Below are 25,082 nucleotides of genomic sequence, written 5' to 3'. Positions count from 1 at the left end.
GGATGAGGGACATTGGGTTAAAAAATACTGCCATGTTGGAAAAGTATCTGTCCATGTGTGGAGTATTACGTTATACACTAAAGGACGATTTTCCCGTAATCAAGCAACTTAATGAAACGTAACTTTAAGTTGAGAAAGAAAAGAAGTAAAAATAACAAAAACGCGTATGGAAAGATTAAAAGAAAGCCTTTCGTTCATAAAAGCGAACCCACATAAAAATATATATTTCAAAATATACCTATTACTTTAAAATGCATGTTTCACCTATATCTGGCACTCAACGATGTATGTACCAAACAAATCCATTTCTTTCAATAGCGGCTGTCTAGTTGACTTGCCCAGGAATGGCAACCAGGTGACGACTCTGTGACGTACATTCGTTCACTAGAGGGGGAAAAAAAGTCCAGAGAAGGGGCGTGGTCTAATCGAATGGGCGTGGTCTCGTCGTGAAAATCTTAGGGGGCGTGGCTGTTGTCGTGGCCGGACTGTTCCGGGTGCTCCGCCCCCACCCCGGCGAGCAGCCGCCGGTCCCAAATGTCCCGCTGTCACCCGGTGAAGAAGTTTAGCCTGTGAAAGAGAAGGAGATGAACGTGGGACAGTGAGCGCAGACGCATACTTGGTAACTTTTTAAGAACTAAATGAGAAGGATCTATTTGTGCTCGTGGATCTTTAAGTAGAATTATAATTATTCCGTGGTTTTTGAATAGTGGTAGATACATTAAGCATAAAGGCAAAGGCACTGTACTGAAGTGCATATCATTTAAAACCTGTACAACATGGGGCTGGAGTTTAATATTGAAAGTTTTTTGTGGTTAAAGATTCTGATCAATGTTGCCTTTAAAGGTACATAGGACAGCAACGTTAGTCAAAACATTTTCAAAGTGTGTAATAATTATTTTGTGGAGGCCTCTGGGAGCCACTCAAGTGCAATATGGCACATTTTGAGATATCTGGTGCATTTTGTTGTGAATTGTGCCATTCGCAAAAGTCAGAGTTGGATAAGAGAGCTTTTGTATTTACCTCAGCGATTTTTGTTGGAAATGTTATGGTGAATGTAAGGTACAATTATGTGGAAAACGATCTACATTTTCTGTAGCATAATTGAGCAAAATTGCAGCAGAATTACACAAAATTAATTCAAAATTACGTGAAATACATCTTGCTCTCAAAAAATGATCTACTTGGTCGTTCGGATAAAATTTAACCCCGGGTGGAGACCTGCACTCCGCCCACAGATTGTGTGGAGAGTTGCCTACTCCACGTTCCGCGGAGAATGCGGAGTAGGCAAATCTCCACACACTCCATGGCGGAGCGGAGTTGGCCAGCCCCCAACTCCCAGCCCCGTATTAACAATTGCTTAAAACTGAAATAAAACAACTTTAAAAGTAAATAAAAACCCCTTACCTTGGCTGCGACATCCCGGTCTGCTCTCCTCCTCTTCGTCGCCATCTCTGAGAAAACTGCGCATGCATGCGCATATGTGCATTTCTCATGAGAAATGCGCATGCTCAGGCTCGCATGCGCAATTTCCTTAGAGATGGGGATGAAGAGGAGGAGAGCAGCCCGGGTACCCTGCAGCCAAGGTAAGTGTTTTTTATTTACTTTAAAAGTCATTTTATTTTAGTTTTAAGCAATTGTTAATAGGGGGTCGGGAGGCGGGTGGCGTGGAGGAGCTCCACGGAGTTCTACAGAGTTTGTTCTAAACTCCGTGGCCCTCTGCGTAGCCCTGCTACGCCCACTACGCCCACTACGCCCGGTGTTAATAAAAAAAAATTTTGAGTTTATTTCCGGTTGCTTGCTTTCTAAACACTGCCATGCGTGCTTGAATTTGTACTCTTAAGATAAAAAATTACCTGAACGGGTAAAAAATATACCTAAAATGCCACTTGTGTACATAAAAATATCCGAATGGAACATTTTACGTTAACATTTCTCCCCAAAAATGCTCAATGTGGTATAATGGTATAATTTGGGGTACATTTCATTAAGCAAAATTTAACAAAATTTCACTGGCGCAATTAAGATTTCACCCAGGCCTCGATACATGGGTCAGTAACATTGGATGGAACAGGACAAGCTGTAAAGACCAATACACTGGGATTTTGTGAAGAAAGAGGAGTGGGAACACCACCAATGGATTGTGTGAGAATTTTGTGAATTTTAGGGCTGAGAAGCCCCAAGCTAGCTACCTAGCATGTGACGTTCTTACCCAGTTAGTGCCTGAAAAAGCCCTTCTAATATGCAAAAGCAGTTGATTTATTGTACCATTAAAATACATGAAATCCTTTGATGACAGCCACCTGCACAGATGCATTATCACAGAAAGTGCTTTCTGAACCTGCTAACACTTTAAATGAGTATGTGCCAAGCATGAGACACCCCAGTCGGAATAACATGTTTTAATATCTGTAATCCTGACTCAGGGAAATCCCATAGCAGGTGTTGTGCTCGCTGCACCCTGATAGACTAGCAGCTATTTTGTCTGATATTTGTAGAATATTGGCTTCAAATATGTTGACAATAGGAAAACAAACTATGTCACATATGCAGGGCCACTGGAATTTTGCAATTGTGCGCCACAGCGAGTTTTTCATAATTATTGATTTGCCACACAACCCATCATCTACCGCATAATCTGTAGATTTTAACAAAAAAAATGTTGTTTCCAGCTCATACGATTCAAAAGTTACTAAAAATGCAGTGACACATGTTGCCTCGTAGTGGACGGCCCTTTGGAAATACTGACTGACCACCTTTCAGTTGCTTATTGCAGTATTTGAGTGTTACTAATGAGGTGCAACCAATGCACAGACACAGTTTTCAAGTTCAAAAAAGACAAAATAATCAAGTAATACTATCACAAAATGTGCCGCTTACGCTGCATAACTTGCTAGATGCATAATTTACTCAACCCTGCTACAAAATGTGGTCCTCCAGTGCCCTATAATTCCAGTGGCACTGCACATAAGTTTGGAAACAGCCATCCTTTCTATGTTCCCACAAAAGCACAATAAAATGAACGTAATCTCAAAGTCAAAATGTTTACAGTTACTTACAAGAAGTTTGTAAGCACAACTAGAAGCATAATTAACAGCCCTGCCTCATAGCACACAGTTGATGCTGATAGATCCAACGCATATGCCAGTTTACAACTTTCCTTGTAAACGGAAACATTGTACATTGTCAATAAGGAGGCAAAGTTACCGCCAATTGAGAAGAAAACACTGTGACAATAAGCCTTTGTCACCTTATATTGCAGTTTGGAGGCAATTGCTTTCTTAATGCACCACCAGGCAGGGAAATTTGACATGAAAATGTTCTGTCTTTTTGATTGATTATGACATTATACTTAGTTAAAAGTAGTGGGTTAGCGCTAGACAGCACCCTTATGAAACATGGATTCCCCCTTGGGCAGGGCAGTACAAATGTATTGTTTTAATAACATATTAAAATATTGTGAAAGTACTTAATTACATTTTTTTTATAAAAGAGGAATATATAGACATTGACATTTTTAAATTGCATTAACATTCTAGCCATATGACTATATTGATTTTTTTTTTTACACTTTAGCTTTCGTAGCTCCAATTGCTTGTGAAACCATCTTTCTACCGTAGGCCACAGACAGTACTATTGACGTCCATTCGCTCACAGCTTGGTCTATCCACAATAGACTTCTCCTCAATCCTGTTAAATGGGTGTGCAAATAAAAAAGAAATCTACTTGCCCGAGCGACTAAAGGGTATAGAAATCCACTTGCCCGGTAACGGTTTCTGCTTGCCCCACCTACTCCTCGAATCACTTGGATAGGTTAACACAGAGGACACCTGTACCCCAATCAGTACATTATACTGTGCACTATACTCCAAATGCAAGCACAATTATGCAGTGCTTTTTGATCCAGCCTTCCATGCAGCTGTTGTACTGGCCACTTATGCAGCACATTTTCATATGTGTCATTCTGCACTGCACACGCTTAACAACCAGTTTGCCGATGATAGATTTTTATATGTTCAGAAATAGTGCCTAGATGCAGAGCACATACTCTGTTTTTTTAATGCTGTCTCTTTTGCACAGACTCTGGCAGTCTATAAACCATGTTGCACGGATGGGTGTTCTCCATTCTAGGGACAACTCATAACTTTGCTGCTGCAAAAAAGATTACCATTTGATGTTCTGGCAGAAATGACAGGATGACAGTTACTGCACTTTTCCACAGAGCTGTTGAACACTAATCAACAGCAAAATCACTTAGCTGAGGTGCTATGGTTAACTGGGGCAGTGTCCATTTTTTAGGCCCCGCCTAGGCAACACTTACGCTGTTTCTTCGAGCTATGATGTATTCTGAATATGGGCTTTAGGACTGTCCCTATAACTTGTGTTCCTACTCTCCTCCTCTGCACTATTTTTTTGTTAACTTTTGGCTTTCCAGAAAACAAACACGGCGCCTGCATTTCAATGTTTCTTGCTCATTAGACGGGTGCCTGTTCCATGCACTTCCCCCTCCCTCCTCTTTGTTTTCTTTTGCTTCTGTTTGCTCACAGATCCTGTAACTGTTCAAACATTGCTTACTTCTATTTTTTATGAGATTACATTTCTTTTTTGTGTGTTACCAGCCGACCCAAGACTTAAATCCAGTTCCCCAGGCTCAAAGTCGGCAGCTCTGTTTCTTAGGGCATATCTTACTTGAAAAACAAACTGCTTCTATGGGGACTTGTTCTTTGGACTCTCGAGTTCTGATCAGTGTCCCGTCCCTCATGTTGCTCCCCCCACCCCTTTCCCCTCCTCCCACGCATCACTTCAAAAACAATTTACACCCCCCGTCTTGGGGCTCGTTACACTGTCACCATCTTGTATGCGATATAGGTGCTTCCGGGCGGATTTATGTTAAAGTGGGCTGGGATCCCATCCTCGGACCCCCATGTGCTTCTGATGGAGCGGCAGACATCGGAAAAGGCTGCTGGCTCTCGCCACATAACAATCCACATAAAGACACTTCATTCCTCATAATTACACTCAACATAATTTCACTCAACACCATAAACCTCCATGCCACACAATTTAACTCCACAAAATTCCATTCCACACCACATAATTCTGCACCAAACCACATAATTCAACTACACACCACATATATCCAATTCACAACACATAATTCCACATCGTGCAAAAAAATTAAACACCACAAAATTCCATTCCACTAGATGTCACTCCACTACACACAATACCACTCCACATAATTACACCCCATAACACACAATCCCACTTCATATAATTCCAAAACACTTGATGACACATAATTTCTATCTACATAATTCCACTACACATAACTCAACACCCCACAGTTCCAAACCACACTATTACACAACAAACAATTCCATAAATCCAATCCACACCACATACATCCAATCCACTCCATAACACGTGGCTAGAATGGTTGTATGTTGGAACAACGAGTTCCTCAACAACGACTACCCTAAAAACGCAGTCTCTACAATGACCGCGTCTTAACCACAATTTGTTTTACCACGCATTCCTTTACTGCAAATTTTTTGGTAAAGGCATGCATGGTAAAAAGAAATGCATGCCTACTACTACCCCAATCCCCCCGACCCTCTAAAAAGTAACACAAACCCCTCCCACACCCTACAAACTAACCTGAACCCCCAATACACCCTAAAAACGAACACAAACGCCCCACCCACCAAAAACTAACACAATCCCCCCTCCCCCTAAAAACGAACATGAACCCCTAACATCTTATACAAACCCCTTCCACCCCCTAAAAACTAACATGCACCCCTCTCGCCCCCTAAAAATAAACACAAAAGCTCCCACCCCTAAAAACTACCACAACCCCCACCCCCTAAAAACTAACACGAACCCCCACCCCAAAAAACTAATACAAACCCCCCCACCTCGAACCCCTCTTACTTGTCCTGTTCCTGTCTGATGCTCGACACTCAACTCCACCGATCCCGAACACTAGACCGACTTAACCTTAACCACACATGTACGTGATTAAGGCTAAGTCATTGTTCGGGCAAGTCGTTGTTTGGCTTGCGTGACTCCGGAATTTGACACCAAACCACATAATACAACAACACAATTACACAACACACCACATACATTCAGTCCACACCACACAATTACACACAGCGTTACACAATTCAATAGCACACCACATAATTAAAATACACTACATACCAATCCACAACACACAATCCCTCTCCTCATAATTCCAGTACACCCAATAACACAATTACTATGCCACATAATTCCACAGCACAAATCCACTCCACACCACACAATTCCACACCACAGAATTACACAACTAACTAATCCAATCCACACAATTCCACTACACACCACAAAAAACACTCTGTATCACATAGGTGAAAGACTACCATTTACAATGGCAATAGCTCTAACTCAAACAAATGCGAGCCCGATTGCATTTCCAATGCTTGTCTTATCGAGTTGCTCTACCTTTAATGTGGCAGCCACATCTCGTGTAGTTCAAATGGAGAGTTCCAGAACCCCCCAGCGTGGCTGCTGTACTTTCAAGTCAATAACCCTGATAGTACTTTGCTGTCTCAGCAAAGAATGTTTGAATCCGCATACGCTCTACCCTTTTACACTTCTGGGCAGGTGTGACGTGGTTTTGTTATGGTGTACACAAGGCAACACAGCAGAGGCCGGTGCAGGTAAGCGCGGTGGGGTGGGGGGATGTTGAGAGATGACGGAATAGGGAAAATTAAATAAATACATAACTCCTATTCCGTTGTCTGTCAACATCCCCCCCACCGCAGTGCCTCGCCTGCCCCGCTGTGCTTACCCGCACAGGCCGCTGCTGCAAGTTTATACACATTCTTGTCACACACAGGGAACATGCATACACAGGCAGCAGCAGTACAAGGTTTTGTCACTCAGAGAAGAGAAATCGTAAGTATAACAGCGTAGGCTTTCCTGCCATACAGAGATGCAATGGATATGCACCATTGCCTCAGAAAGAAACTTTAGTAGCACAGGCAGGAGCAGTGAAACGCTCACTCAAATACACACATATACAGCAAGCTTCCTTCACACAGAATAGGCATAGTACGTACCAAAGAAAGGAAGTAAAATTGAAGAGAAAGCAAACACAGGAGAGAAGAGCTTGGGTCAGGTGTATTCAATGGAAGGCAAAAAGTAACTGCAGCTCACCTTGATTCCATATTTGGGTCACGGCTAGCACGGACAACCTAGCTGAATGACTGACTGGAGAGTTCAGGCACTTTCCAAACCTCTCGAATACTCAGAAGCCAAATGAAGGTGGGGTATGCTTCACTTACAGGGATCTAGGCATGCCGTGTTAGCTGGGCAGCTGCACAGGTACCTAAACGTCCTCAATTCGTTTTCCTCTCTCAATCTTGGACTGGAATCTACCCTCTGCTGCAGCCTCCCCTGTAGTATGATTCCTTTGAGGGGCTGTGTATGTGTTGTGGGGAGGGGGCGGCAGTGAAAGAGTGTGCACCAATAAACTGTACACACAGCATGTCATGCACCTGCCCGGCCATAAGAGGTGGCCGTTTTACGGTCTTCAAATACACACTGTCTTATAATGTATAGTGCAATTTTTGCTTTAGAAATCAAAGCAGATGGACCTACAACTCCTCCTAACCCGAACCTCCCCACCACTTCGTTCAAATATAATTTAAATGCATACCGTGCACTGACAACATAGAAAGTGAACACTGCCATTCACAAGGGTAACATGAAGCAGGCAATATAGCGCCTACTACTGATGGCTCCAAGCATGAAGACCCTTCATCGAAAGCCCCACGCTTCTTGCCATGCAAATGCGAGGCCAGGCAGTGCAAGCCATTAGCCAGAAGCGGTATGGTGGTAGCTTGCTACCAGATACATGTATTGTAATTTGAGTATTAAGACTAGAGCTGCCCGGCGCAGTGCGGGAGGGAGCCGTTTGTCGCTCTGCTGTAACAGCCTCCGCGACCAGGGCACATGACAACCATTTCTGGCCAAAGGAAGAGGCCGGCTCAGAGATCCTGCTGCCACAGTGACCGAGAAGGGGGATCGTAATCAGCTGACTCTGATAACCATGCTGGACAGATATTGCCGCTGTACTTGTAAACGCCTTTACCCACTGAGCAGTTGTGCAGATTCCAAGGGAATTCTTGCCAGTGATTGGAGACGTATGACCCCCACCCCCTTCCTCCTCCTCCAGGCACCCCACTTCCCCTCACACGCCACACTTTGTACTCTTAACCAGGGGCGAATAAACTCCTCCAATCAGAAGGGTTCATTTTATATAAAGTGTAATAGCATTGTACAAAAGAATCCAACCTGAGGGTACACGGTGTGACGGTGAACAGGCGTCTTTGTAACTCTAATATTTTATTTGAAGACACTAGAGTGGTTTAACGGAAATATATTATTTCAAGTCACTAGAGTGGTTTGGTTGAAATGGGATACCGGGTGGTCACTACGAGGTAAGCCGATAGGGTTCCAGTATGTACCATTTTCTCACTCCCAGTATACGGGTGATGCCTCTGCAGGGCCCTGCACTAGGAGAAGAAATTTGCTACCGAGTAAAGACCCCACAGTTCTACAAAAGGTATCTGCCCATTATACGGTCACCCACAAAGCTGCCTCATAACTTGCAGTCTGTGCCTTTTAATTGCCTCTCCCTGTAGGTCCGTGTGTCTTCAGAGTTCTTTGGTTGTAATTAAAGACCAATTTCAACCACAATGTAACTTGAGATAGATTTAAAGTATACATTGGGATTAAGTCACCATGTTAGAGTGTGGGCTATCCCGGGACTTCAGCTGTGGGCTCAGCATGTGGGTGAATTCACTGAGCTATTTTGCTTGCTCGTTTGCTCTGTTTTCCCACTCCTATAGGCGCTTTGATCTTCAGGTTGAACATTATTGGATCGTAGTGGATGTCCCATGAGACAGACACAAGGACAACGGGATAAAAGATGTGTGGTGCCAGGTCCTACAACTTTCCCTTGAGAGATGCGTCTGCAGGACTCAGGCGGGATGAATAGATAGCTTGAGATTTCTTCTGCATGTGCGGTGACAGGCTGCACTATCGTATTGGTATGTGCTCTTCCCACACATATATGTACCACCGACTGGCTCGTCCCATCCCACTGATGGCCAGCCTTTCGGCTAGAATAATCTAATGTTTTAATGATCCAGGGTCACAACACAGGTCCAACTTGCTGTGTTTATTTCTGGTCAAAGGAAGACGAAGTGAAGTAGAAGCAGGCAGAATGGTCCTCGTACAGGTGTACAATCAACATAAGCAGGCAACAAACTTCCCCCACCACGTCCTGAGCAAAACCGCCACAGTTGAGCACTGTGAGAATTTCTCAGATTTCTTTACTGACAAGATCGTGAAGATTTAACACTCTCTGACCAACTCCCCCGATAACACGGTTCTTCAGTGGCTGCATACTCACTCAAACCTAGGGCTAATCCCACCGAAACTGCCCTGCCCCTCCATCTTCACCCCAAAAGAACAATGGAGCATGGCAATAATTCAAGGTACTCGCAGAAGACACACTCATCAAAGTCTTATAAAATCTGAATCCGATGACCCACATAGGTGATCACATCCCCTCGTCCTTAATAAAGGAATTCAGACACCTCATCATACCTCTTTGAGCCAAAATAATCAACACACCACTGTTCCAAGGAGCAATCCCAGATTGCGTGAGGCTACGACAGGTCACACCGCTCCTTAAGAAAGCAGGATCAGATCTTGAAGATTTGAACAACTTCTGTCCTTCCTGGCCAAGGTCCTCAAAAAACATGTACAGTCCCAGCTCAATCAACCTATCGAACACCTTGACCAACTCAGCATTTTTCAGTCAGGTTTCAGAGAGGACAGCAGTACAGAAACCTCCATCCTGAATGTCACTGATGGTATCTTTAGGATGTTGGATAAAGGGGACTCATGCCTACTCATACACCTAGACCTCTCCTTTATGTTCGGCACGGTCAACCGCAACATACTTCTAAACACCCTAAAATGACACATTTGTGTTGGTGGCACCAAACATGTTCGCCTCATACCTCAGTAAATGCTAGCAACTAATCAAACAAAAACATTCACTCAAATACAACCCCATTAAATGCAAGGATTCGCCTAAGGCTCAATTTTAGCACCCACTCTTTTCAACCTTTAGTTAGATCCCTTGACTGTGATTCGGTAACACACTAACTTTGCATATTACCTACTTGCAGACAACACTCAACACTGTCTAAAAATCTCCTCTCTCAGAAATATGCTCCACTTTACCCAGACCCTAAAAGAGGTACAACACTGGCTACTTATCAGTCACTTAAAACTCAACTCGAAAGAGACAGAATTCCTCCTAAACTTTTTACAAGGCAACTCCCCTCAATCCAAGACTGGATCATTGACCCTGATGCTCTTAACTGCAAACCCGCAATCTTTAACTGCACCAAATCACTGGAGTCATGCTAGATAACAGTCTGAGCATGGCTGCTCACATCAACTCCATAACGAGAAATGCTTTAGACAACCTCAGGCTACTCAAAAAGGCCAAAATCTTTATCCCTGACAATGACCTAAAAATGTGAAAAAAAACCATAGTCATGTATAGACTGGACTATGGAAATGCACCACTGAAAACCCATGTGGCTCCCATGAAGGCCATACTCAATGCAGCATCTAGACTCCTCTCATGCGACTGATGATCCGATCACATCACCCCCACACTCACTAGACTAGAATAATTCCTGAATGAAGCACAATGTGATTTCAAGCAAGCCAGCTTTACTCACAAAGCGCTTAACATTGAGACTCCATGATACCTGGCTCGGAAATGTACCAGGTCAGGAGGTAAATGCACGCCACATAGCTCCAATGTGTTATGATGCATTACTACTGGAACGGCCTCAGTTCAAGAAAGGAAGATCAATCGCTCACTCCTTCACTGGAAACGCGCCAAGAATCTGGAAGTCCCTTCCACCGCTGATAGGCAGAAACCCGTCTATAGCGAGCTTCAAGAGACGTGTCAGATCAGTACTGCACGAAAGACACCTATGTTCTTCCAGTAAATACATTTCTTCCCTTCCCTTCACTTATCCCCAGCTAGAAGTTCATACAGGCTCCAATATAACATAGTCTTACTGTAGGACTAGTAGGGAGACTCAACTGCAGAGCCCATCAGGGCAAGAATCTCCTTAGCTCTCACTACTGTCTTAACTCATGCAAGCTGCTGGACATTTGCAATGATTAACACTGGCTGCAACCCCATGCACTAAGTAGCCACCAATATCTATTAGTGGCTGTCATGTGTATTCTGTACAGCGCTCTGGTACCCTCGGGTCATGCACATGCTTTATAAAACTCTCAAATAAATAAATAAACGGCACATTTGTTTTAAATGATGCAGCAGTAATTAATGGAGCTGAAAGGTCAGTACCCGGCATGCAGCACAACATAAATACAACCATTGTTCCTCTGTACTGGCATTTATCCATATTCTTCCCAGTGTCTGATACACTAGTACTTCAGAGACTGGGAGTTTTTGTGAAACTATACAAAGCACGACCCGGATGTTGCAGCCCCCATTTAGCTAGCCGCACTGACGGGGACAGGGTAAATAGACCCTGTAAAAACTGAACTGACCTCCATGCCATTAGCCCATCTAGGAGCTTGCAACATTTTCTGTATGACCAGCACAGGTCTGCACAGGGGGGCAGATGAAACAGAAAGATCTGGGCAGAGGGCCCCAGTGAGTGGAAAAAGGGGCTCTGGGAAAGTAAAACACAAGGTTCCACAGTGTAAAATAAGGAGCCCCCTCCCCAAAACCCAGCTTTTTACGAAAGAATGCTGGAAGTGCATTGCAGGGAAGAGATGTTGTCTTTCTCTATTACGTGCAGCTTCTCTAGGGCTTTGAGATCCTGTGTGTTTGGTTGTATGACGTTTCAACGCATGCTTTTACCACGCATGCCTTTACAACGCAGGTATTACAACGCAAGTCATTACAACGACTTGCTTTGGGGGGCGCTGGATAGTGGAATAGTTTAATTTTCTATTCCAACTCCAGTCCCCGTGGATAGTAGGGAAGGTGTTGGATAGAAAATTAAACTATTCCCTATCCAACAGCGCCCTCCAGCGAAAGTCGTTGTAACGACTTTCGTTGTAATTCCTGCGTTGTATTGGTAGTGCGTGGTAAAAGTTTCGTTGTAAATGATGTTCCCCGTGTGTTTCATGCTCTGGGGAAATGCAAAGTCATACAGACAGTTTTTTTACGCACAGTACCCCTTAGACCATCCTCTGGCGGAGTTTACCAATCGTAAGTAAGCAATGTTTTTCTATGGTTGGGGGAACTCGGGGTTCTTCTGGCTGATCACAGGCTTTCACATGTTTCCCATATTGATGGAATGTATTTTAGCCATCCTGGTGAGTTATATGTACCAGGTTGTCAAAGTGCAATAAAGTATTATCTCAATTTGATGCCTACTTGTCTGACGTTCAAAAAAGACATTAAACTTCTCACCTTTGAAGGAAACCCGCATGTCCTGGGCATCGAGTGATAGAAATCCCACATCCCTGTGTGAGCAAGGAAGAACAAGAGCACACACTGCTCACACTGGCTTTCTGCTAAATTGGCACCACTCAGGATGATGGGTCTAGCGGTTTCTTGTCCCACAAAAGCCGTAGAGTAGCAGGTAACTGTCCCAGACCTGTTCAGGATTATTTTAATCTTTGGTTCTGTGTGTATTTCAGGCAGAAAGCTTCATTTGAGAGTATGCCAACCAAATGCAGGTGGGTTGAGAGATGTGCAAAGAGGAGAGGGATGGAGAATCCATATGGGAGGAGTAGGGGAGCACCAAGATGGAGAAGGCATGGGAAGGGGCAGAGCAGTACTAATAACAGTGCTACTTGTGGGAGTTGCACATTTGTTTGCATTGAAATGATGATTACTTTAGGCCAGATATAATAAAGTTGAAAATAATCATCATTTTAGTTTAGACCCAATATTATTGATATGGTCTCCAATTTATGGCTGGTTGGGATGTTTACAGTGGTTAGCAACACAAAACAAGCAAGTGCTCAGCAGCATGGAGTATTATCAAACAAAGAGTGGCATTGTGCACCAGTGGTCTCCAAGAAGAAGACCATGCTGAATAAGCGGTATTGTGAACCTTTAGTAGACACTTTCTACCAACATAGGGTGTAGGCCAGCAAAAGGCCTAGATGCCAAGTGGTCTCATGTCATGTGTAACAACTTAAGTCATTTTTGTTGGCTTTATAGCCAGTATTTTTTCTTTATGTAACATATTTATGCAAAACTGGTGGAATGTACTGTTCTGAGATGCAGTAGTATGGTAATTGGTTGCAGGGAGAACATGGGGATGCAGGCAGTGTTGTGGAGAGTTAGCTGGCTTGTAGCCTGGAAGTTAGTCAGAGTTGGAGCCTGATGAAGTCCTTAGAGCAATGGAAATAACACTGTACTTAAGGACCGGACATGTAATAAAGAAGGTAGTGCTTCTAACTAGAATGTCTCCCTACGTATCCTTGTGAAGTCCTCCTGTCCACTACAGCTTTTTGACACTAGGTGGGCCCATTAGGATGGGGGGCGGATTCCGCCATCCCTGTAGGAAAGCCCCCAGCCTGGGGGTTCCGCGGCGGACGGAAAGACCGTCTGCCGCATATCCGCCCCGGTCGACTTGCAACCGGGCGGAAAAGGCTGCAATATGATGGCAGTGTCTGTTTGACACCGCCAGCCATATTACAATGTGCTTTGAGGAATGCCTTTCCGTGGCGACAATGAAGGCATGCGGAGTCTGCTAGGGGGGCCCGTTGCGGGCCCCCAGGGACTCCGGGGGGGGGGTGGGGGGTGCACATGTGGGGTACCTATAGTACCCCCTAGCAGTTCCATGCACAACATGCCAGGCACTGCGCGGTGCCTGCCATGTTGTGCATGGAAGTGCACAACATGCCTCCCTAAGAATGTGGCGGGCGGTGCTGAGTGCACCGCCCGCCACAATGTTAGGGATGCAGGATGCGCCCACCACCGTGTCGAGCGCATCCTAATAGCACCCACGGGACCCCCGCCCTTATGGCGGGTGGTACATTTACACGACGGGATCCTAATGGGCCCCTATGTCTTCAAAAAAATGTGAACATGAGTGAAGCATCTGAAGGAGCTAAGAGACTGTCACATGCATGGACATGGAAAGGCAATGGTGGGATCCCTGACTATGGAGTGCCCATCCTCAAATCTGCGGGTAAGCGGCCTCAGCATTTAGTGCTCGTCAAGAGGATCCAAGGGTGGAGAGATGTAGTTTGATATCGGCAGCTGGGCTTAGCCCAAGCCATACTAAATTGCCAGTATGTGGCGCTTGGCTGCACCTGACTTTGCTTTAATTCCTTGCCCTTTGAGATACACTTGCAAAGGCCTTTTTTTTATAAATATTCAGTGCACTGAGCGGGAAAGTGTGTTTAGTTTTAAATGTAGTGGGAGGTGCCTGCCAATCAAAGAGAGCACACTGGAGGAACATTGACCCTGCTTTGGTAATAGGGAGAACATTGTGAATCCAAAGCCAGCCACTGCTGTGCGAGGACTGTGTGACTGGCTGCTTAATATACTTTGGGCATTTGATAATCTGATGGTTCGCTGATGTTGGTCAGTCAACCTGCCAGGAGCCTGACCGCATGAGTCTGTCCGCAATCTTTGTATAGGCACAGGAAGCAGGAGCAGAGAAGCACATTGCGCTGTCTCTGTAGTCCCCCACTGTGGCCTATTGTCCATTGCCATATGCAAATCAGTCTGACCCTGTGCCTCATGGGAACAGTCCAGCCCGAACTGCCAAGCCATGCCTTCCCTGGACCGGAAACAAGCTTCCGAGGACCGGTTTCTGGCTTTACAGCCGTCTTCAGCCCGGCTTGCTTGCTTGAATCCAGTGGCAAAGTGAGCAAGGGACTCACGTCTGAGCATTGGCAGTTCGGGCTGGACTGTTCCCATGAGGCACAGGGTCAGACTGATTTGCATATAGCCATGTCTGAACTGGGGTGGCAGAGTGGGCTAAAGAACGGTGATGGATCAAACCCAGATCTTTTGACTGGGTGTGAGTGTTTGATTGGTTCAGATGCTTCGTCCATCACCACCCCCTTTTGTACCGCTATTGTCCATGGAGGAGCATGAAAAGAGTGAAATATGAGTGCAGCCCGGAGAAAGGAAAGGCCTGACCAATCACAGGTCACAGTGCACCCGCCTGCCTATGTGACATAGTGAGGGGATGTAAAGAGGTTTTGTTTGCAACCCCCAGGAACTCGCCAAAAGAAAGAATACTGGGAATGGACACATTGACATCCATTTGGAAAGGTGCGTCGGTGAGTTGCTGCTAGTAATGTTTTGAGTAACTGCAAGTGGATAGCTTGCAGTATTGTACAGAGTAGATTTATATTCGATGTAAATGGTATGTGAGTTCAGGGTCTTGCATAATAGCTGGTCCGAGCATCATGTTAGATTTCCATTTGTGGCAGTGTACAAACTATTGCCACTAGGCATATTTAGATGCTTTGGATGTGGCCAGCTTTCTTATAAGCAAATGTTATTGTTGGTTAGAGGAATAACGTGCGTAAGTGAGTGTTAGAGGTTTTGAAGAGATAATAAATAAAATGTTGGCACTAGTTTTGTTATTGTTGCTATTAGTGGAGTTTTATAGAGTGCTCTTTCATCCCAATATCTCTTGGCGCTAGAATTGTAGAAACCAGAAAAAGAAAAAGGTTAGGAATTAAAATGATTTTTAACTAAGACTGAGGCGAGGTTTCAAAAATCACAATGGGAACTGATGGTTTTAAGCTAAGTAGGTAGAGGAGAGTTAGAGGGCTAGTCAGGGAAGAAAGGTGCCCACCATACGTGGATTCATGTAAACAAGGATTAGTTGGAGGATAATCATAAGCAGAGGAATATAATTGGTTTGGAGCATACCTATAGGTCTGGGCAGGGATGAGACTGGAGCTGTACCTTGCAGACATCTATACATGATGCAAAGGATCGCAAACTTAAACTGGAGAAAGGGTGGCAAGTCTAGCTTCCATATTTTGAAGGGAATTCGAGGTGCTGTAAATGGCCTTTGCTAATACTAAATAAAGTGCACTGTAGTAGTCAAGACATGAGACGGTCACTGCAGAGAGTGTTGTCTTACATCTGGTAGCACAAATAGGATCTCCCACAGTTCACACGTGTAGAAGTACAAGATGAATTGCCAGGCAAGACTTGAATGTCCATTGTAAGTTTCTCATCCCCTGAAGTCGCTTCACCGTAGCTTGAAGGACTTGGCATGGGTTGAGGTCAGTGGGCTGTAATGGAGTAGAATATGAATGACAGCTACCATTGGTGGCTGAGACTGAGGTAACATTCAGATTATTATTAAGCTGTTTCTCCCCACCCAAACCCTGACCTGTACTAGACGCTTCCTCAGGGAAGAGATATTAGAGTCTCTGCCATTAAGATAACAGGTGTGATTAGTGCTGTTAGAATACCTATAGAATTGCATGCCATAGGACGGATGATAAGGGCCAGCAGTTCAACATGAATGTGAAACATTCAAGGGGACAATTCAGATATCTGAGGGACTCCTGCAGGGGGTGTTTAACCCCTTCCGCGCTCATGACGAGCTCAGCTCGTCATGAGTGACGACGCTCGTACGCTCATGACAAGCTGAGCTCGTTATGTAACGCGTTTTAAAAAAAAACTCAGCGCACAGCGGGAAAACCGCTAGCGCGCATGCGGTTAAGAAAGAGAAGTAAAGTGGCCCAAGGAAAGGAGTTGCTTCTAGGACACTAGAAAGGAGGCAACACACTCTGCACCATCGCCTTCAATGGTGACTTCACACTTGTGGGGGATAAGAAGGTTAAGATCAACAGTGTCAAATGCTGTTGATAAATCAAGTAAAATGGGATTGAAAAGCTGAAATGTGCTTCCATTTAAACATAATCAATGACAGCAACTTTGTCCAGTTCAGTACTACGGCAAGGGCGAATCCATGTCTGTGTATCATCAAAAATTAAACGATTTTTTAAGAATAGGCATAGATGATCAAACGTGCTTCTGTAGAAGTTTTCCTGGCAGCAGGCTAGAGAGTAGTTGGCCTGTAGCTAGATGGTGAGAGGCAGGGGTCCTCAACCTTTCCGATAGTGAGATCTATTGGTGGTATTGGTGGTGGCAGTATTGGTGGTGGTGGTGGTATTGGTGGTGTGGTGGTAGTGGTATTGGTGGTGGTTTTGGTGGTAGTGGTGGTGGTGCTATTATTGGCGGTGGTATTGGTAGCGATGGTGGTATTAGTTGCGGTATTGGTGGTGGTGGTGGTGGTATTGGTGGTGGTGATATTGGTGGTGGTATTGGTGGTATTGGTGGTGGTATTGGTATAGGAAATGGTACTGGGGTGGTGGTATTGTTGGTGGTGGTGGTATTGGTGGTGGTGGTGGTGTTGTTTTTAATAAAACAGGCTTTTGAAAACAATCAGTCAGGTGGCTTTAGTGCAGATTATGGTGGTATTGGTAGCGGTGGTGGTATTGGTTGTGGTATTGGTAGTGGTGGTATTGGTGGTGCTGATATTGGTGGTGGTATTGGTGGTGGTATTGGTGGTGGTGGTATTGGTGGTATTTGTGGTGGTATTGGTATTGGCGATGGTACTGGTGGTGGTGGTATTGTTGATGGTGGTGGTATTGGTGGTGGTGGTATAGGTGGTGGTGGTTTTGATGGTGGTGGTAGTGGCGGTGGTGGTATTGGTGGTGGTGGTGGTGTTGTTGTTAATAAAACAGGCTTTTGAAAACAACCAGTCAGGTGGCTTTAGTGCAGATGACATGTAAGACAGATGTGCTGTTGTCAGCTTCAGCCCATTAGTACAGGATTATGTGCTACCTGGAATTCTCATGACTTAATTTGCTAATCATTTCTAAATCCATTTTATTGGTGGTATTGGTGGTGTTGGTACTTGTGGTGGTATTGGTGGTGGTGTTGGTGATAGTATTGATGCTGGTTTTGGCGGTGGTGGTATTGGTGATGTTGGTTGTATTAGATTGGTGGTATTGGTGGTGTGGTATTGGATTGGAGGTGGTAGTGGTGGTGGTGGTATTGGTGGTGGTGGTATTGGTAGTGGTGGTATTGGTATTGGTAGTGGTGGTGATATGGGTTGCGGTATTGGTGGTAGTGGTATTGGTGGTGGTGGTGATATTGGGGTGGTATTGGTATTGCTGGTGGTGGTATTGGTATTGGTGATGGTATTGGTGGTGGTAGTATTGGCGATGGTGGTGTTGATATTGGTGGTATTGGTGGTGGTGGTATTGGTGGTGGTGGTGGTATTGATGGTATTGGTGGTGGTATTGGCGATGGTGGTGGTGGTATTGGTGGTGGTATTGGTGGTAGTGGTGGTATTGGTGGTGGTGGTATTGGTGGTGGTGGTTTTGGTGGTATTGATGATGGTGGTATTGGCGGTGGTGGTATTGGTGGTGCTGGTGTTGTTAATAAAACAGGCTTTTGAAAACAACCCCTCAGGTGGCTTTAGTGCAGATGACATGTAACACAGATGTGCTGTTGTCAGCTTCAGCCTATTAGCACAGGATTATGTGCTACCTAGAATTCTCATGACTTAATTCGCTAATCATTTCTCAATCCATTTTATTGGTGTTATTGGTGGTGGTATTGGTGGTGGTACTGGAATTGGAAGAGGTAGTGGTGGTGGTGGTGGTATTGATGGTGGTGGTATTGGTAGTGGTGGTGATATTGGTGGTGGTATTGGTGGTGGTATTGGTGGTGGTGGCATTGGTGGTGGTATTGGTGGTGGTAGTATTGTTATTGGCGATGGTGGTGGTGGTATTGGTGGTGTTGGTGGTGTTGGTATTGGTGGTGGTGGTAATATTGGTGGTGGTGGTATTGATTGGTGTATTGGTGGTGGTGGTATCATCTGGGACCTAGTACGGATTTGGTGAGCACAGGAATGGCAAACTGCTTTTTCATATCTGCCCGGTTAGTTACCAATGCAAAATAAACCTCATTTATGGTATACTTTCCATTAATGGTAGCAATGCAAAAGCCTAGAGATGTTTTTCTAAATGAAATTCACCTGGACTGACACACGAAACAGGTGTGATGTCAGACTTGTTAAGGTGGAACAGAAGATATGGGTTACTTTGAAATTATCCTTCTGAAACTTCTATTTATCAGGTCTTGAGAATAAAGAACTTCTTAACTCTGCCATCTCTGATTTAAAAATAGACCTTCAAAAATCGAAAACTAGTAATGCTGCTCGTTCTGAGCTCTAAGTCAACATTCAGCGAAAGACCGCTTCTTCTAACACTATCACACATGGTATAAGCTCAGTATTGTGAACTGTGCCTGATGTAAACTATCAAATCCTGCTTAGTGAGTAGGTGTACTAGTCTTTATTCCTGAAGTAAGTGCGGACACATGACTGTGTGATCAATACTGCTATATATTATACAAACCAAAGAACATAAACCTATTTTGACTTGTCAGCTGTCTATTTTAGAATTGCGTCACCTCTTCAGGCGGCCTTTTCTCCTGAAGTTTTGTTCTGAATTTCGACCATTTCTCTTGAATTTTTTAGTCACTGACCAGAATCTGCATAATTGGTTGGTTGTTATCTTAGTGCCAACGCTTTGCGATATTTGAGGCAGGCAACACCACTATGCCATTCTTCTATAGAATACCTAACAGATGTTGTGTTGCATTGAGGGAGGGGCAGGAGTACACTGAGGATTATTTGAGGCCTTCATATGTAGTATGTTTTCGTCATTTCGTTTCCGGAGCTTCAAATGAGGAACAAAGCACATAAAGTAAAAAAATAAATGTACACATAATAGGTTACCAATTACAACTACCGAGCGGGTGCCCGCTGGTTACCCTGCTGAACAGGCCGAACCCAGCCACATCCACGAAAGCAAATACAGAACTGGACTGCAGGGAAACCGATTACCCGACCTGGCTGACAGCCTTATGGACGGGCTTAAAAATAGTCCTATCAGGTCAGCCTGCTGTTGCACGCGCGTCTTAGACGGGAGCTTCTTGAAAGTCCGGTAGGACTGGGAGACGGTTAATTACGGTTCTAATTAAGTGTCAGACTGACTCTGTTCCATCCGTACCTGCTTGTCAAAGACGTGCTGTCTGTCGAAAGAGATGCCTGTGACTCCGAAGTCCGCTGTCGCTTTAAAACGGATGTTGATTTGTACTCTGAGCACACATATCGGGTAGCACCCTCCACCCTCCCTGCCCCGGCAACTCTGAGGCTGGGGTCCCACTGCAAGAGGAAACGCTGAGTCTGAGGTGAGCTTATTCCGGACCCTGGAACACTTACATGAATGCAGCTAGTGTGCTGTACAGTACACGTGTCTCTCACAAGCCCGTCCCCTCCCCGCGTCTTTGCCTCAAGGGGAGGCCCGTGGGTGGGGCCACCACGCCTAGGAGGGCCTAGCCTGGCCGCCGAGGCCACTGCCTTTCACAGGAACCGCGGCGGGGTGTGCGTCAAGGCACTTCAGGGCCAGCGCTACGGTGAGTGTCTGAAAAGTTAGTGTCACCTCGCGCCTTTGTATATCATGTTCTCAAAAGAATTCCAGTATTGCACTATGTATCGCTTCATTAGCTTTATCTGTATAGCGCTTCGTACCACGATGCAGGTGTCTAAGCACTTTCGTGAATCCTTGAGGCAGTAAGATCTTTCGAGGTTGACAGTGTTAGTGCAATTTAGTTGTAGAAACAAAGTTATTATTTATAACGCCTCAAGGACGCAGACGCAAGGCAAGGACGTAACTTGGCTGTAAAATGATATGCACTTATAAATTACTCTTAATGAAAAGAAAAGTTGGTCGCATTAGCCATAGTAGCTTTTCTACTTTTAAATGACTGCATGAAAAAAGGCAATTTATTTTTGTTTTACTAAATATGGCGTTTTATAATATTCTGTTCCATATATTTATTCAGAAACATATTGGGTTTTTGGCATGAGTTCTTATAGCGCATGCCTGTAACTAAGTGACCTCTAGGCGGTTGAGAGAATGTACAGGATGCTCCTGGCGCTTGGTAGTTAGTGGTACTGAATTGAGAGCGGTGGTATCTGAAGTCCTTCGCTGTATTGACAGCTAACTATGACCTCTGATGCCAGACTCTCTCTAGGCCCCCCAGCGGTTGTCTCTGTCGCGGGCCTGGTGTACCACCCACGCAGGGCTCATCATGGCCTATTTCTCTTCCTGATGACCACTGCCATCTCCTCACACAAACCATCAATGCTGAAAACGAAAAGAGAGTTCACTGTCAGTGCTGCCCCTCCATTCCCTGGCCTCTCCGCTGAGGTTGTTTTGTAATGTAACTTCTTTTATACCTGCTTTATTATAACATAATTATCCCTTGTATTTCTTTCACCCTTTTACCTTCTGTTGGTGTTTCCCTCCCTTGGTTCACCGCTCCCCCCTGCATTCCATTGTTCTTGGAATGTCCGGCTGCTCACCTTTAAGTTGGATAATAAGCGCCTCTTCTGTCTTCGCTTGGCCTTGAGAGTATTATTACAGGCTGCCTGGTCGTTTTTCGACGAATCCCGCTGTTCCTATCCATCTTCAGCCCTCACAATAGATCGATATTGCTGAATACCTTGCATGATATGGTTGGGCGCCCCGTTTTTGTGGACGTTAAGAAGGATAGGCATTGCCAGAGTGGGGGACCGGTAACATTAAAGGTGCAGTGCAGTGCATGTTGCACCAGACTAGGCCTGTCCAACAGTCATCATTTTTTTAAAATTATGTGCCAGGGGCCGCTTCAGGTGTTGCTCATTCTGTGAAGTTTCCAGTACATGTTCCCTAACAGTGCCTGGTCGTCGCGCGCTTGCTGCCCCCAACTCCCACCACACCATCCTTCTGCTGCATGTCTTTAAGAGAGCCCCTCCCCTCGGTGGCCCCTGTGAGGGGCGCCAAGTGTATATACTAGAGTGAATTTCTGTGTTCATGCGTATACTTTGGAGATCGGCCCGCTTAGTGGTTTTAATATACGGGCGGGAGTTGGGCCATGTCAGGCGGGGTTACTGGCTGTGAATTGTTCCTATGAATGAATACTGGTGGCCTTTGAGATCAGCCCACTGTACTACCTTCTATAAGTGTGACCAGGCACGCGCCACAGAGGAGACCTCGTGGCTCCGCCTTCACCTGGACTTGATTTTTAGTTTTGGCCTAGAGACCGCTTTCGTGGTTTCAAATTTTCATGTAATATAAATAAATATATAAAAATACACCTATACAAACATAAAGGCGATTAAGGATTAGCCATCCTAATCAATGGATTATTAGGTTGTCATTAACACTTTGTTTCCTTTCTCCAAGTTATACAGCATAGGGCAGTGGGTCAACCCGCTTAAGCCATTATCTTGTACTGTGAGGGATTGCACTTGAACTAATAACGTGCACATCCGCCTCAAAAAGAAGTGCGCCTAAGTGGCAGGCCGGTAGACCCAACACTTTGCCAGTCCATATTAATTTCCATTCTTTAGCCTCTATTTTGAGTCCCCCCTTATGTGTTTAACACATGTCTTCAAGTTACAGTAATTTAACGCCAATATTTGTTCATATTTTCCTGTGAAATGTGTTCAAATTAAAGGGTTTCTATACCTGTTTTACGTGCACATGGCTGGGAGAAAATGCGTGTACTACTGTATCATCAACACTATTTACAGTGGTTATTATTTTTGTACTTATTTTAATGAAAATGTATGGCAGGCAGATGGCTATCAAGCTTGGGAAAGATTATTTTTTCTTTGCGTTTCTTTTTTTTGGGTATATTCTTAAAATTAAGCAATAATCCCACAAGTTTGCCAGGGCCAGACTGACTGGCTTTGTCATGCCTACATTTACACTTTGATACATGTAGTTTTCCTTTTCTATTTAAATGCAGTAACTTTTATTATTTTTTTATAAAGTTTTATATAGCACGAACAAGATCCCGAAGGATACAGTCTCGGAGCTGGGCACCCAAAGGGGCAGTTCTTATCGGGCCTCGCATCCTACGTTCTGTGAGGTTCTGACAGCTGCGCAAACACGACACTCTGCGTGTCACAAGAGCTAACACAACCACTAGATAGCACTGCGGTCCAAAGTCTGGGAATTATTTATTTCCATGGTGCCCAGTAATCTGTAATATTCGCTATCAGGGGTGCTGACGGACGTGAACGTGAGCGCGGCGTGCACCCGTCGTGAGTCGGGAGGGGAGGAGCCCTGCTGCTGGCATGTGTGACCCTGGGCAGGTCAGCCAAGCTTCAGTCATTTGAGCTGTTACTTGAACGTGGCTGCACCATCACTGCCAGCGCCGCCATGGAGGGGCTTGCTTGCTTCTTTTGATAGAAGGTGGCCGCTTCGACGCTGTTTCAAATTAGAGATACTTTCAGTTGAGTTGATCTCTGAATTTGCTGGCAAAGGGCAGTATTTATGGGCATATAATAATGGCCATCTCCAGATGGAGCTATGTGTTTAATGTAAAGATGATTACATTACAGAAGTCAATCCAGTTCTTGTCAGGGTCAGTTTTAGCGTTAATGGCGTCCGGTGCGACAATTTGCTTGTCTCCACCCCCCCAATTACCTTCTCCTTCCTTCACCGATTCCCCCATGACCACCCTCCAATGGCGCCCCACTTCACTACTTATTCCCGCTCTCACAGTTACTTCTTATATAGCCCTACTTACCCCAATGTAGAGGGTCAAGGCGCCTTACATCACAAACGCGTTATACAGAGACAATGAGTCATACACGTGTGTAAATCAATGTATAGGAAATGTTAGGTAAGACAATGAGAACTACGAGGTGCAGTAGTCACGCCATCCGGATACCTGTCCATCGTTATTTTGCACACCATGTCACCTCAGTTTGGACCCAGCCATTTTCGAATCCGTCTTGACCTTGCTCTAATGGAACAGTCCAGCCTAAACTGTCAGACCGGATCCTCCCAGAAGCAGAACACAAGCAAACGAAGACCAGTTTCGCCCTAGTTAGGACTCATCAGCCAGGTATAGCTTTCATTCAGTTATACAGTGTGGAAAGGAACTTTAGTGCACTTTGCTTGCCGCGCTTTGATAGCAGTTTATAGCTCAGTGTGCTCGATTAGAAAGATTTAATTTAAAAACAACTCCAGGTAACAAAAGTGTCTTTGTGAAAAAAAAAGAATCCACTGAACTATCTACGTAAACTAAAAATCTGTGATCTGCAGGTTACACATTGTGATTTGCAGCAGGACTGTTAACCCTCCATGCTACTTTATCATGAGTCACAACTGTGACTAGACAACTCGTAGATCTCTCCATTGAGTGCATCAACCACCAAAGTTACCATGCTGGGCCCAAAAAGATCTCTGCAGGCTGCTCTTATCGCGCCTTGGCCTGTCATGCAGAGGGCTTCCTCTCAAGCTTGGCACCCTGCGAGACGGCACTGGTCGCACCGCCCTAAAGCTGGCACTAGTTTCTGTTCTCTACCCTGACACTACACCAGCACTCAACTTTGTGACATGCAAGTTCTCAGTAGGTGCATGTCTTTACAGCAGGTGCGTAAACTCAACAAACTGCCTTACCGACTATTAGAACATTGGAATGTTGGGAGCTCCATTGAAAACAATGGAGTGCTCCGGGCTTATAATGGCTGGTATAAGCCTGGAGCTCCAACATTCCAATGTTTCTTTGTTCACAGCTCTGGCTGTGAACAAAGGCTTCAGGGAGCCAGAGGGGATTCCAATCCCCTCACGCTTCCAAAAGGCTTTGTTTTTTTTTGTTAGAACATTCTATCCTCTAGTGACAGAATGTTCTAATAGCCTTATAGCCATTTCTAGATGGGCTATACTGCTATTAAAGTCCCTCTCCCTTGTTAAAGGCTCTTGCCTTCGGCTCGGGGCCTTTAACGCTGGAGAGGGCCTTTAATAGCCGGTATAGCCCTCTACGGCGGGCTATAAGGCTATATTATAAGCCTGGTAAATGAGCAGAGAACGTTCTGAAACGTCAGAGACCGATTTGAAACATCATTACCCAGAAGTGCTCCCTAGGTATT

At 44.9% G+C, this 25,082-nt stretch overlaps 1 protein-coding gene across 1 annotated transcript in view; it reads left to right on the top strand.

The window, feature by feature from the left end:
- The first annotated feature begins 492 nt into the window (after window positions 1–492).
- SLC26A2 (solute carrier family 26 member 2) overlaps window positions 493–25,082 on the top strand; it is an 89,856-nt gene continuing 65,266 nt past the window's right edge. Inside the window, exon 1 of the mRNA XM_078652968.1 lies at window positions 493–619. The gene's annotated coding sequence lies outside the window, so the exon portion shown is untranslated. The remainder of the gene's footprint in view (window positions 620–25,082) is intronic.

This window comes from Lissotriton helveticus, chromosome 7, assembly GCF_964261635.1.
Source record: "Lissotriton helveticus chromosome 7, aLisHel1.1, whole genome shotgun sequence".
In the NCBI taxonomy this organism is placed as follows: Eukaryota; Metazoa; Chordata; class Amphibia; order Caudata; family Salamandridae; genus Lissotriton; species Lissotriton helveticus.
Note: the sequence above shows the minus strand (reverse complement) of the source record. Positions and strands in the feature narration are given on the sequence as shown.